The 12,624-nt window shown below is 43.6% G+C and overlaps 1 protein-coding gene across 3 annotated transcripts in view; it reads right to left on the reverse strand.

Moving 5' to 3' along the window:
* The window catches only part of LOC142245978 (caspase-8-like), a 118,540-nt gene that overhangs the window by 89,659 nt on the left and 16,257 nt on the right, over positions 1-12,624 (reverse strand). The window contains exon 2 of one of the 3 annotated variants that reach the window (XM_075318983.1): positions 9,438-9,495. The gene's annotated coding sequence lies outside the window, so the exon portion shown is untranslated. Of the gene's footprint in view, positions 1-9,433; positions 9,600-12,624 lie in introns of all 3 variants that reach the window. The other 2 variants (XM_075318982.1, XM_075318984.1) reach the window with 2 other exon arrangements.

Genomic DNA, 12,624 nt, shown 5'->3' on the forward strand with positions numbered 1-12,624 from the left:
GTGTGCAGAGTGCAGTGTGTGTGTGTGTGTGTGTGTGTATGTGTGTGTGTGTATACGGGTGTACATGCTGCGGGCAGGAGGGGGCGGAGCGAGCTGAGCGGGGAAGTGTGGGCTTCCTGCACGTAACTAGGATAAACATCGGGTTACTAACCAAAGCGCTTTGCTTGGATACCCGATGTTTATCTTGGTTACCAGCTTGTGGCAGGCTGCCAGCGATGGCTCCTGCACACAGTAGCTGTAAAAAGCCCTGCTTTTTGGTGCTAGAACCGTTCTCGAACGTATCTAGAACTATCGAGCTTTAGCAAAAAGCTCGAGTTCTAGTTCGATCTAGAACAGCCCCCAAAATCACTCGAACCTCGAACTGGAGAACCTCGAACCGCGAACCGCGCTCAACTCTAATAATGACCCCTACAACACCTCATATAATGTCCCCCACAGTCCCTCATATGATGTACTCCACAGACCCTCATATCATGTCCTTCACAGTTCCTCAGATAGTGTACCTCACAGCCTTTCATATAATATCCATCACATCCCATCATATAATGTCCCCCACAGTCCTTTATATGATGTCCCCCACAAACCGTCAAATAATGTTTCCCACAGCCCCTCATATAATATCACTCACAGCCCCTCATATGATGTCCCTCACAGCCCATCATATAATGTTCCCTGCAGCCCCTCATATAATGTCCCCCGCAGCCCCTCATATTATGTCCCCCACAGCCCCTCATACAATGTTCCCCACAGCCCCTCATATCATGTCCCCCAGAGTCCATATCATGTTTCCCACAGTCCTTCATATCATGTCCTTCACAGCCCATCATATAATGTCACCCACAGCCCCCTTTTGTAATGTCCAACATTTAATGGCCAAATAATATAAGGAACAAAATGCTTATAGTCACCTAATCCAGTCTTCCAGCAGACTGTTGCTGCCATTTACTCTTCTGTGTTGCCACCCGATGTCCCCTACATGTGCCGTTTCCAGCAGGGTGCAGGCGAGAAGTAGCCTGCATTCTGATGGAGCTCCTGGTGAAGAAGGGAGCGAATTAGAGCTCCCGTGCTCCTGTCCTGGGCAGCGTTTACATGAACTGAATTCCCGTCTGATAGATGTAAATATAATTGAATGCATGAAGGGAGCGACCGCCAGGGTGTAGGAAAAGCGAGAGGGCTGAGCGGTGACAGTTGTCAGTGACTGACACAAATCATTGTCCCTGCACCCCAGCCATCAGTGTGCTGTGTGTCTGTAGGAACGTGCTGGGAGGCTGCAGGCATTCAGCAATGTCAGTGTTTTTTAATTTGCGCCCCGCAGAAGGTAGCACCATAAGCGGGTGCTCACCCTGCCTGCCCCTTGTCCCGGCCCTGCTGGTTGTCAGTACTGATGTAAATTCAGTATACTGTCCCTTCTTGCGGCTGTGTTACTTTCATTTGCACTGAAATGTATTAGAAAAGGGCTAAAGTTGGTTGTTTTTTTTACATTAAATGGACAGAAATTAAATTGAGTCAGGTATCCAGCAATTCCCCTAACAATAATCTAGGTCCCAACATAATAGATACAGAAGAAAAATTGTAATAATTTCTTTGAGAAACCAGTAAGACAATTACCACAGCCACAGCTATAGTGACTGATAAGTCTGAGTTCAAGTTCTATAGTTGATAAGGGCTAAACACTACTTGGGTGAAGGGAAAAGGAAAGAGAAAAAGTGTGTGGGGAGGTGAGTTTCAAAAGAGGGGTCATGGCTACCCATGTCTCTGTACCTCCAAATGTACCTTACTAATGGATCAAAAATCCCTAAAAGTCAGGAGAGGTTTGTTAGGTCTGTCTTTCAAATCAGGTCTTCTCATATATAGAGGAATCTCCAGAATCTCAGTATATTACTAATTTTTAAATTTGGATATTGGAAAGTTGTTTGCTAGCACCATCCGGACACCCAGCAGTGGGGCCACATCAATCAGATCCCCCCCCCCCACGCCTTTATCACACTTAACACAGTCACAAATAATAATTTACATCCTTATAATATGAATGTTATTGTATTATTACAAATTTACTATTCTAGATATATATTCTATAAATATACTCACTGTATCCAACAGTTAGTTGCACGGTGGCATGCAGAAGAACTGCCCATGGCTGCCTATTTATAGTAACAGGATTTCACATAAGGAAGGAATATAATGGTTGTATATAGCATAACCGGTTGTAAAGTTGCACCTAACGGTGACATTGTTATATGTCATTATTCATGGCTATGACAATATTCCTATAATGCACTACTTCCTCTCATATGGCTATGCCTTTAAGAGCTTATTGCAAATTACAAGCATACATACACCCTAATATCTCCAAAGATCACCACGACAAGGATCTAGATCTAAGTGATCAATAGGGGTCCCAGAAGTGAGACACCAACAATCACCCAAAACCCCTTTATTAAAAACTATGCCAAACCATTTAGCAGTTTGTACAATGATAATGGTGACACCAGATTTGCCTTTGCATCACTCAATGATTGGCAGTGGCACATGTAACGAGACAGTGAAACCTCAAACCTGCAAATATAGAAGCGAATAAAGACACACTTAATAGGACTAAAGTGTTCTGCAAAGAAAGCATTCCCTCTAGATAAATCATCATTATCGCTGAGGTCTGACCTTTAGTATTTCAGTGCTCCTTTATTACACAAACAACATTGTTCATGCAAAGTCATAGCTGAGTCATATTCACATATACAGTATGTAAGGGGGTGGTTGGGTACACTAGTGCACTTGAACTGAACTTTACTTAAAGGGATTGTCCACTACCTAAAAAAAAAAATATACTTATAGTGCCCATGGTAAAATAAAAATAACAGATCCTCATCTACTGGTGCCATTCCAGTGATATCGGCATCGGGCCTCTTGTTTTTTTTTTACATAGTTATGCCAAACAGTGGCCGCTAATGGGCCGCTGTGCTCTTACTTCCATAGGACGAACAGAGGAGGAAGTGAATGCCATCAGCCCAGTAACGGTTGCTGATTGGCTGCAGAGCTCACATGGCATGTAATGTCGCATGTCGCTGGATGGATGCCGTTGCAGGAGGTATCTTATTTCTATTTTTGAAAGGGGACTACTTGATGTAATAAAGGGTTGTCCATGTAGTGGACAACTCGATTTAAAATGTTTATATATTTTATTTTTTATTATGCATTGCTTATATATTATATATAAAAAATATTTTTTTTGCTGGGCCAATTATTTCCATTGACAGTTCATGATTGTAGTATTTAAGTATTTAATCTTCTGGATACTGTGGAGGGAAAGAAAGTTGGCATAAATTGTATCAAGTTTCAATAGGCATGCTGGAGTCACACACAGATTTAACATGTTTTTTTTCATAGTAGTGTTTCTTCATAGAGTTTCCAAAAACACTATCTAAAATATGGTATACCTTAAAGGGAACCTGTCACCACTATTTTGGCGTATAAGCTGCGGCCACCGCCACCAGGCTCTTATATACAGCATTCTAACATGCTGTATATAAAAGCCCAGGCCGCTGTGAGAACATAAAAAACACTTTATAATACTTACCTAACAGTCGCTCGGTTGGCCAGATGGGCATCTCTGTTCTCCGTTGCCAGCGCCGCCTCTTTCGGCCATCTTCGTCCTCCTTTTTCTCTAGCCGCGGTGCATGACGCGTCCGACGTCATCCACACTCGCCGACATTCAGCGAGTGGGCAGGGCAGATCAAAGTATTGTAGTGCGCCTGCGCAGGAACGGCATGTTAGAATGCTGTATATAAGAGCCTGGTGGTGGTGGCCGCAACTTATATGCCAAAAAATTGGTAACAGGTTCCCTTTAAAAATATAGCACAAATTAAAAAAGGAATCAAAGATATATAAAGATGCTATAAACTCAAATGTCTGATTCATTAAAAGTAGTGTGCCGCCCCCGTGCCAGCAGCTGGGCTGCTCGGATCCAGATCCGCGCTGGCTCGAGGGGTGTCCGGACCCGGGGGTCGTGCGGCTACTCAAATAAAGGGGGTATTTACAGGGGATGGTGTTTAGAGTTCGTGATGCCACCCATGGTGTGTGGTAATGTGGAGTACCACCGCTGCAGTTGGGAGTACCCGGGGGCGATGGAGTGGGGCAGCCTGGTGTTAGAACTCTCCACGGGTAGGGGGAATTCTCCGGGACTCGGTGATGGTTTTGGGGAGTGCTGTTGGGGGTGAAAGGGTCACTTGCGTACTCACTCAGTCCATAAAGCTGACACCGACAACTTGGTAAACGAAAGTTCTGGACACCGCTGCCGCTGAGGGGAGCACGTTTGGGTCCCGTCTCCGATGGTGTTGCCTGATGATCTGTGACCTTTTCCCTGGCCCTTAGTTCACTTTTTGGTTGGCCCAGGTAGCATGAAACTAGTCGGGTCCCGCTCCCCAGTATGGCTAACTGAGGGAGCTTGCTCTCAGGGTTCACGCTTGGGATTTTCTGGACCGTTTTTGAGGAAAGTCCTATCCCCCTCGTTGCGCTAGTACCCCGATTTTGGAGCGGGCGGAGAAGCGGATCTTGAAGGCTCCGTTCTCGTCGGGTACATTATCAGGTTGCCTGAAGCTATTCCCTAACCTAGGGTTCACGTACCCCGTCATGCCCTGGTCCCAGCCCGGTGGTAGTACAAGGCCGCCGGCTGTCCTCCTCGACAGTTCCGTGCCCCTTGTCATGATCCCCTGCGACCAGGGGTCCAGCTCCTACCAGGTCCAGACGACCGTCTGCTACCTAGGTGTCTCCAAGGAGCCCGGCTCCTGACCTCCTCTCTCCTTCACTTCCCATACTCGACTCTCCACTCACTGACACTTCTAACCTCCCCTTACCAACCCCCCAAATGGGCGACCCTATTCCAATCAGGCCGTCCACTGGTGTGTCTGGTGGGTGTGGTGCAGAGTGTACCTTAGGACTTTAATCAGCTGATGTAGGCAACACCATGTAGTTGAGACCCACAACCAAGGAGGAGGCGGATACTGCACGGGAGGGCAGATTGTGCAATACCCTGTGACTACCCGATAGTCCAGGGGCGTCACAGTTGCACTGCATGCCCCAATCTTAATGATTGGAAAAGCTGAAGCACAATGTACCTAATTCATTAAGAGGTCTACACCACTTAATAAATTAGGCCTTTTACCCAAAGAAATGGCCAAAAATAGATAAAATCTCAATAAATTAATAAATACCCCAAAAAAGACAAGAGTTTTTCTTAAAAATATATGTTTATTTATATTATTAATCAAAACTATTTAGAAATACATAAAAACATGGGTGGTAAGTCAGGATAAATACAGTAGATACAGGGCTTTGTATTAAACACAATATACATTGAATACAAAAATTCAGCAGAAAAAAATGTATATAGGGAAATCTCTTTCTTAAATATACACAATTCAAACGTAGTTTTGATTTAGATTTGGGTGTAAATCAAAATGTTGAAATATAGGGGCCATAATAAATTGTTAATTGAACTATATCAAAATAAGGTGACATGCATAATTTTATAGACACAAAATATGGGGCAAGATTGTAGCTATAATATCAAAATGTCGAGTGTGCATATTATGTCCAAACTGATATGTATAAATAAAATTCATAATATTAAAGTGCAAGTAAAGAATCATACAATAATTAATGAGCAACTGCTTCAATACTAATAAAGTGAAAAATGCTAAAGATTAAATAGTCAGGAACAAGCTATGGATATAAGGAGCGCAAAAGGTCTTAGCAGTGTAAAATATATTGACTTCTTAATAGGAAAACCGCTCACCTAGAATGGTTGTGAGAATACACAACCAGTATAGAGACATACTGTATAACAGCTGCAGCCGATCCCACGAGCCAAAGGCAGAAGCAAGACAAAAACCAGGATAATTGTGGTGTACTCCGCGCTGCTATAGAAAGAAACACTCAAAAAAATAAAAGCAATGTGGATGGTTTAATCTACACGTTTCAAAGAGATATTCCCCTCTTCTTCCTTGGTGGATTTTCCTGACGAAGAAGAGGGGATATCTCTTCGAAACGTGTATAATAAACCATCCACATTGCTTTAATTTTTAGGAGTGTTTCTTTGTACAGCAGCGCGGAGTATACCACAATTATCCTGTTTTTTCTCAAAGATTAAATAGTATCAGTAGAGAGAATATTGCAAACCCGACACAAAATTCATTAAACTCCCACTCTAAGAAAAAATTTGCAAAGCTACTCCATGGCATCCAGAATTGAAATAAATCAAACCAAAAGAAGAGCTACACTCACATATTTTCCTCTCACAAAAACGCTGAACACATGTAGTATATAATCAAACCATTCATTGCTTACTAAATAAAGGTATAGTTACCCGTGTAAAAACAGCCACTGTACAGAGTCTACCAGACGCATTTCGCGACAGCTTCATCTTACACCCCTCATGATGAGGCTGTAGCAAAACGCGTCAGGGGGACTCTGTACAGTGGCTGTATTTACACGGGTAACTATACCTTTATTTAGCAAGCAATGAATGGTTAGATTAAGAAAGATATTTTTTTCTGCTGAATTTTTGTATTCAATGTATATCGTGTTTAATACAAAGTCCTGTATCTACTGTATTTATCCTGACTTACCGCACATGTTTTTATGTATTTTTAAATAATTTTGATTAATAATATTAATAAAAATATATTTTTAAGAAAATCTCTTGTATTTTTTGGGGTATTTAATAAATTAGGCATATCTCTTAAAGGGAACCTGTCAGCAGAATTTTCGCAATTAAACTAAAAGATTCCCCTTCTGCAGCTCCTGGGCTGCATTCTAGAAAGGTTCCTGTTGCTATTGTGCCCCCTTTGAGACCTAAATAAACACTTTATAAATTCTTACCTTTTTGTATGCAAATGTTTTTTTATGGTTACGGGGGAGGGCTGTATTTCATCCGTTATTCGCACCCCTGCCGCTGTACGCCGTCCCCATTGCTCATTTACATACATGAGGATGCCCCCTCATGTAACTGTGTCCTCCCGAGGTCTTGCGCATGCCCAGTGGCACTCTCGCGGGACTAAGCACTGTGCAAAGCCTGAACGCTGGAGAGGTGATTGCGCAGGCGCGAGATTATGAGCGGCGCTGTGATTGTCATCAGCAGCGTCATCCAAGTACCCGCCCATAATCTTGTGCCCGCGCTTTTCCCTCTGCCTCCACTGTTATGCCCAAGCGCATCTCTTCTATTGATCGGTGGTGTGCTGCTCCTCCCATCTATTTCTAGCTCCAGGGAAAGATGGGTAATAGGTAACGTGGTTCATATGGCCAGCGCTTGCGCATAACGGTGGAGGCAGAGGGAAAAGCGCAGGCACGAGATTATGGGCGGATACTTGGATGACGCTGCTGATGACAATCACAGCCCTGCCAATAATCTCGCGCCTGCGCAATCAGCTCACCAGCGGTCACGCTTTGCACAGTGCTCAGTCCCGCGAAAGTGCCACTGGACATGCGCAAGACCTTGGGAGGACACAGTTACATGAGGGGGCATCCTCATGTATGTAAATGAGCAATGGGGGATGGCGTACAGCGGCAGGGGTGCAAATAACGGACGAAATACAACCCGCTCCCATGACCATAAAAACACATTTGCATACAAAAAGGTAAGAATTTATAAAGTGTTTATTTAGGTCTCAAAGGGGCACAGTAGCAACAGGAACTTTTCCAGAATGCAGCCCAGGAGCTGCAGAAGGGGAATCTTATAGTTTAATTGCAAAAATTCTGCTGACAGGTTCCCTTTAACTGGCTGAAGTACACTACTGACAAAAGTCATGCTACAAAAGGTGCATAAATTTTAACAAATTTGGGGGGAGGGCATAGCCACGCCCCATCCAGCCCATGCTCTGCCCATTTTGGTGCAGCTGGCCGGGACAGTTGCGAAAATACCAAAACTACAAAAACACCTTATTGAATAAGAGCCCAGATTTAGCAAGATAAACTCTATACATTCTACAATAGATATCAGGCTTGATAAGACTTGGATAGGGAAAAATGCTTAGAGTTAGGCCGGCTTTGCACATTACGACATCGCATGCCGATGCTGCGATGCCGAGCGCGATAGTCCCCGCCCCCGTCGTATGTGCGATATCTTGTGATAGCTGCCGTAGCGAACATTATCGCTATGGCAGCTTCACATGCACTTACTGCCCTGCGACGTCGCTTTGGCCGGTGAACCGCCTCCTTCCTAAGGGGGCGGGCCGTGCGGCGTCACAGCGACGTCACACAGCAGACGGCCAATAGCAACGGAGGGGCGGAGATGAGCAGGATGTAAATATCCCGCCCATCTCCTTCCTTCTCATAGCAGCCGGGACGCAGGTAAGGTGATGTTCCTCGCTCCTGCGGCTTTACACACAGCGATGTGTGCTGCCGTAGGAACGAGGAACAACATCGTACCTGTCGCTGCACCGGCATTATGGAAATGTCGGAGAATACACCGATGATACGATAACGACGCTTTTGCGCTCGTTCATCGTATCAAAAAGGTTTTACACACTACGACATCGCAAGTGACACCGGATGTGCGTCACTTTCGATTTGACCCCACCGACATCGCACCTGCGATGTCTTAGTGTGCAAAGCCGGCCTTAGGCTTAGAGAGAAAATTAAGAGGAACCTGCTGAAATAAATTGGCAGGGTACAGTAATTTAAAAATGAAGCTGATACCTACAATTCTGTGCTAAACTATGACGTCACCTCACTGAGGTTCAGAAGCCTCAGTGGCCAGGAGGGGCTAATCTCCTATTGTCCCGTTTAGACCACCAGTGCAACCAGCATTGGAGCCATGTGGATCATAGCCAATGAATTTTTTAAAAGTTGGACTAATCTTTTCATTTCATTTTTTTTCTCTCCATATCATGCTGTTTATTGTAATTTATCTCTGTGTATGCTAAATAAAATTACTGAACTATAATTAATGATAATTATATATTTATCCCAAATAAAAACATTAATCCTCCCTCAAAAAATATGCATTAACACGATTCACACCATGCTTTGCCACTTGTATGCAAAAAAATATAAGAAACTGTAAAAAAACAATGTACGCTGCTGTTGCTGACTTTCATTGTGAATAAATATTATATAATATATGCTTCCATAACATACAGGTTTTCTTGGAGCATTGAATATTGCAGAACTAGTCATTGTATGAATAACAATGTAATAAGGGAATTATTACAATGGTATAGAAAAAACATTATAATAAAATGTTGTATACTTAAAGCATAATAATAATATAGCCATAGTTTGTAAACAAGCCGTAGAAAGTTATTAAGCAAAAAGTATCACTTATCACCTTTCACCCTGCTGTGTGCTACTATAGTAGTCAGTATAACCTTATGGTCTTAGATAAGAAGTGCAAAGTTCAGGCTACAAAGACCCTATGTTATAGCTGGTATATACTCACAGACCTGCGGGGTCAGTAAACAGCAGACATGTCCCTCCACCATACACTGACAGCTTCTAGTGCTGGAAAAGGACAGAACTAACATGTGACATCCACAGGAAACAGGCGTTTCGTCTTTTTCGTCAACAAGGAAATAGTTTTTACATTTTCTATAGAGAATTTCTACCTGAAATAAAGATCACGTAGAATTATACAAATATCCGACTAAGGTCAGGTAGTTAGAACTAACAAAGCTGGATGACTACAAATATTATTTTATTATTTATTTCTAAAGCACCATTATCTCACAAGGTCTGTCAACAGCATACAAGACTGCTTCACAAATAATATTTCCTTCAGGCCCCCTTCACACGTCCGTGTTTCCTGCACATTTAGCGTCCGTTTTCACACATCTCAGAGACACATTCACACACATACTCTTTAAAATATGTTTATTCTCTCCTCTCCATGTTTTATCACAGACTGTGTCCCTGTGAACCACAAATGTGTCCGTATGATCCAAATGGCGGCAATGTCTGTTTTTTCACAGCAGGATGGATCACATGGACCTATACAAGTCAATGGATCTATGAAAAACACATATAGCACACAGATGGCATCCGTGTGACATCTGTGTGCCGTCCTTGTGACACAGACTAGAATTAAATTCATTCAAAGAATTACAAATTTTTAAGTGTTAAATATGTGCAAAAATTATATATATATATATATATATATATATATATATATAAATAATAAAGGGAACACTTAAACAAGGATTTTGTATTTTGAAGTTCCCTTTATTTTTTTGAGCAGTATATATATGCTGCTCAAAAAAATAAAGGGAACTTCAAAATACAAAATCCTTGTTTAAGTATTCCTTTTATTATATATATATATCTATATATATATATATATATATTATATATATATACATATATATGTATATAATATATATACATACTGTATATACATAGATAGATAGATAGACGGATAGATAGATAGATAGATAGATGAGAGCTATATAGAGAGTAGGATAGCTGATACATGATATATACTGATACCCCATATGTGGTAGGACACTACTGTTTGGGTGCATGGCAGGGTTCAGGAGGGAAGGAGCACCATTCAACTTTTGGAGTGCAAAATTGTCTGAAATAGATAATGAATGCCATGTCATGTTTGCAGAGCTCCTGATTTACATAAACAGTAGAAACCCCCCACAAGTGAGCCCATTTTGGAAACCACACCTCTCAAGGCATATATTTAGAGGTGTGGTGCACACCTTGAACTCACAGCTGTTTCACAGAATTTAATAAAGTAGAGCTGTCTGTGCAAATGAAAAAAAAAAAAAATTTCCCCATAAAATTTGTTGCTTTTGTACCGCCCCGCGGCCTTGGCTGCGGCCGCCAAGCCGCTCGGATCCGTGCTCGCGTTCTACGGGTGGTGGCTCGAGCCTCTCACGGACCCGGGGGTCACATCGCTCTGCAAGGGGGTTGGCGTTACACACGGGGGATGCAAGTATTTGGTTTTAGGATGATTGCTCGTGACGCCACCCATGGGTTGTGGTGATGGTGGGCACCACCGCTGTGGTGAAGGTACAGGGACTCCCGGGAGCGGTGTAGTGGCGCAGCTAGGCGTTGACCCCTCCGTGGGTAGGTGATGTTGGTCCCGGGGCCCGGTCGGGCTGTGTGCAGGGGTGCAGGGTGCAGTGTTGTGGTGCAGCGCGGTGCGGTGCCTGATGGCACTGTTGTACTCATGATTAAACCACATAGAGGAATGAACGGGGCCCGCAGCCGGCTGCAGCTTCCTAGTCGGGTTGGCAGTGTCCGCCTTTCTCCTGCACCTGTGTTTGTAGTGTGACCACTGTGCCTGGGCACTGGTAGTCCGCTCCCCGGCGTGTATGTGTCGTAGGAGCCCCTGTTGCCCGCAGACGCTGGCCCTTGGATCTCTGGCCTCTGGCGGTGGCTACTATACGGACGGGTTGGGCTGTTGCCTTCAAACGGGACTTTGGTGGGAATGAACCCCTGAGGTTCAGACCGCAATCAGTTAATCTGACTATGGTGGTGGCATATAGCCTAGTCGGGGTCTGAGTACCCTGCCTGGTGCTCCGGTATCCAGTTAGCTCCCCGGTTCGGTTCCGGCAGGCCACTACCCTGTCCCGGTCCCTTACGGTTCCGCTGGTCGTTATCACGGTATCCTGCAGGCGGCCACTGCCGTCTGCCTGCCTGACTGTTTGAACTGTCTGTCCGCACTGACCGTCTGAACTAACTTACTGTCTGAACTGTCTTCCTGCCATAGGCCAGCAGACTCCTCGGGGGGCGTGTCTAACACTGAGGGAGGCAATCAGGTCTTTGTGGTTGACTGATGGTACCTTTCTAGTGTGGGGGTGTATGTGATGAATGTTGTGACCTGTGACCCCTGGGGTCCGGGGCATCACATTTTTTCCCTATTTTTTTTTAATTTACACAAGACTAACAGGAGAAAAAGGACTGGACAATTTGTTTTGCAATTTCTCTCGAGTACACCGATACCCCATATGTGGTGGAAAACTACTGTTTGGGCATACTGCAGGGTTGGTAAGGAAAGAAGCACCATATTAATTGCAAAAGTGGCTGAAATAGATAGCGGGCGCTTGTCTCGTTTGTCAAGCCCCTAATTTGATCATTTTAGTAACTACACCCCTGAAGGAATTCATCTAAATATGGGGTGAGCACCTTGATCACACAGGTGCGTCATAGAATTTTTTAACATTGAGCCGGAAAAATGAAAAATAATACATTTTCCCACAAGCATGTTGCTTTGAACCTAAACTTTTAATTTTGATAAGGGAAACAGGAGAAAATAGACCATACAATTACAATTTGTTGTGCAACAATTTCTCCTGTATACACCGTTATGCTATATGTGGTGGGAAACTACATTTCAGGCACACGGCAGGGTTCAGACAGGAAAGAGCACTATTTGAATTTTGCAGCTTCATTTTCGCTGGAATAGTTTGCGGACACCATGTCACATTTGAAGAGACCCTGACATGACAAAACAGCAGAAACCCTTACAAGTGAACTCATTTTGGTTACACCTCTCGAGGAATTTATCTAGGGGTATAGTGAACTTTTTTCACCCTCAGGCGATTCACAGAATTGTATAATATTGGGCTGAGTAAATGAAATTTCCCATTTTTGAAAATAGAATGTTGTTTTGGCCCCAAG

The sequence above is a fragment of the Anomaloglossus baeobatrachus genome, chromosome 7 (assembly GCF_048569485.1).
Source record: "Anomaloglossus baeobatrachus isolate aAnoBae1 chromosome 7, aAnoBae1.hap1, whole genome shotgun sequence".
Lineage (NCBI taxonomy): Eukaryota > Metazoa > Chordata > Amphibia > Anura > Aromobatidae > Anomaloglossus > Anomaloglossus baeobatrachus.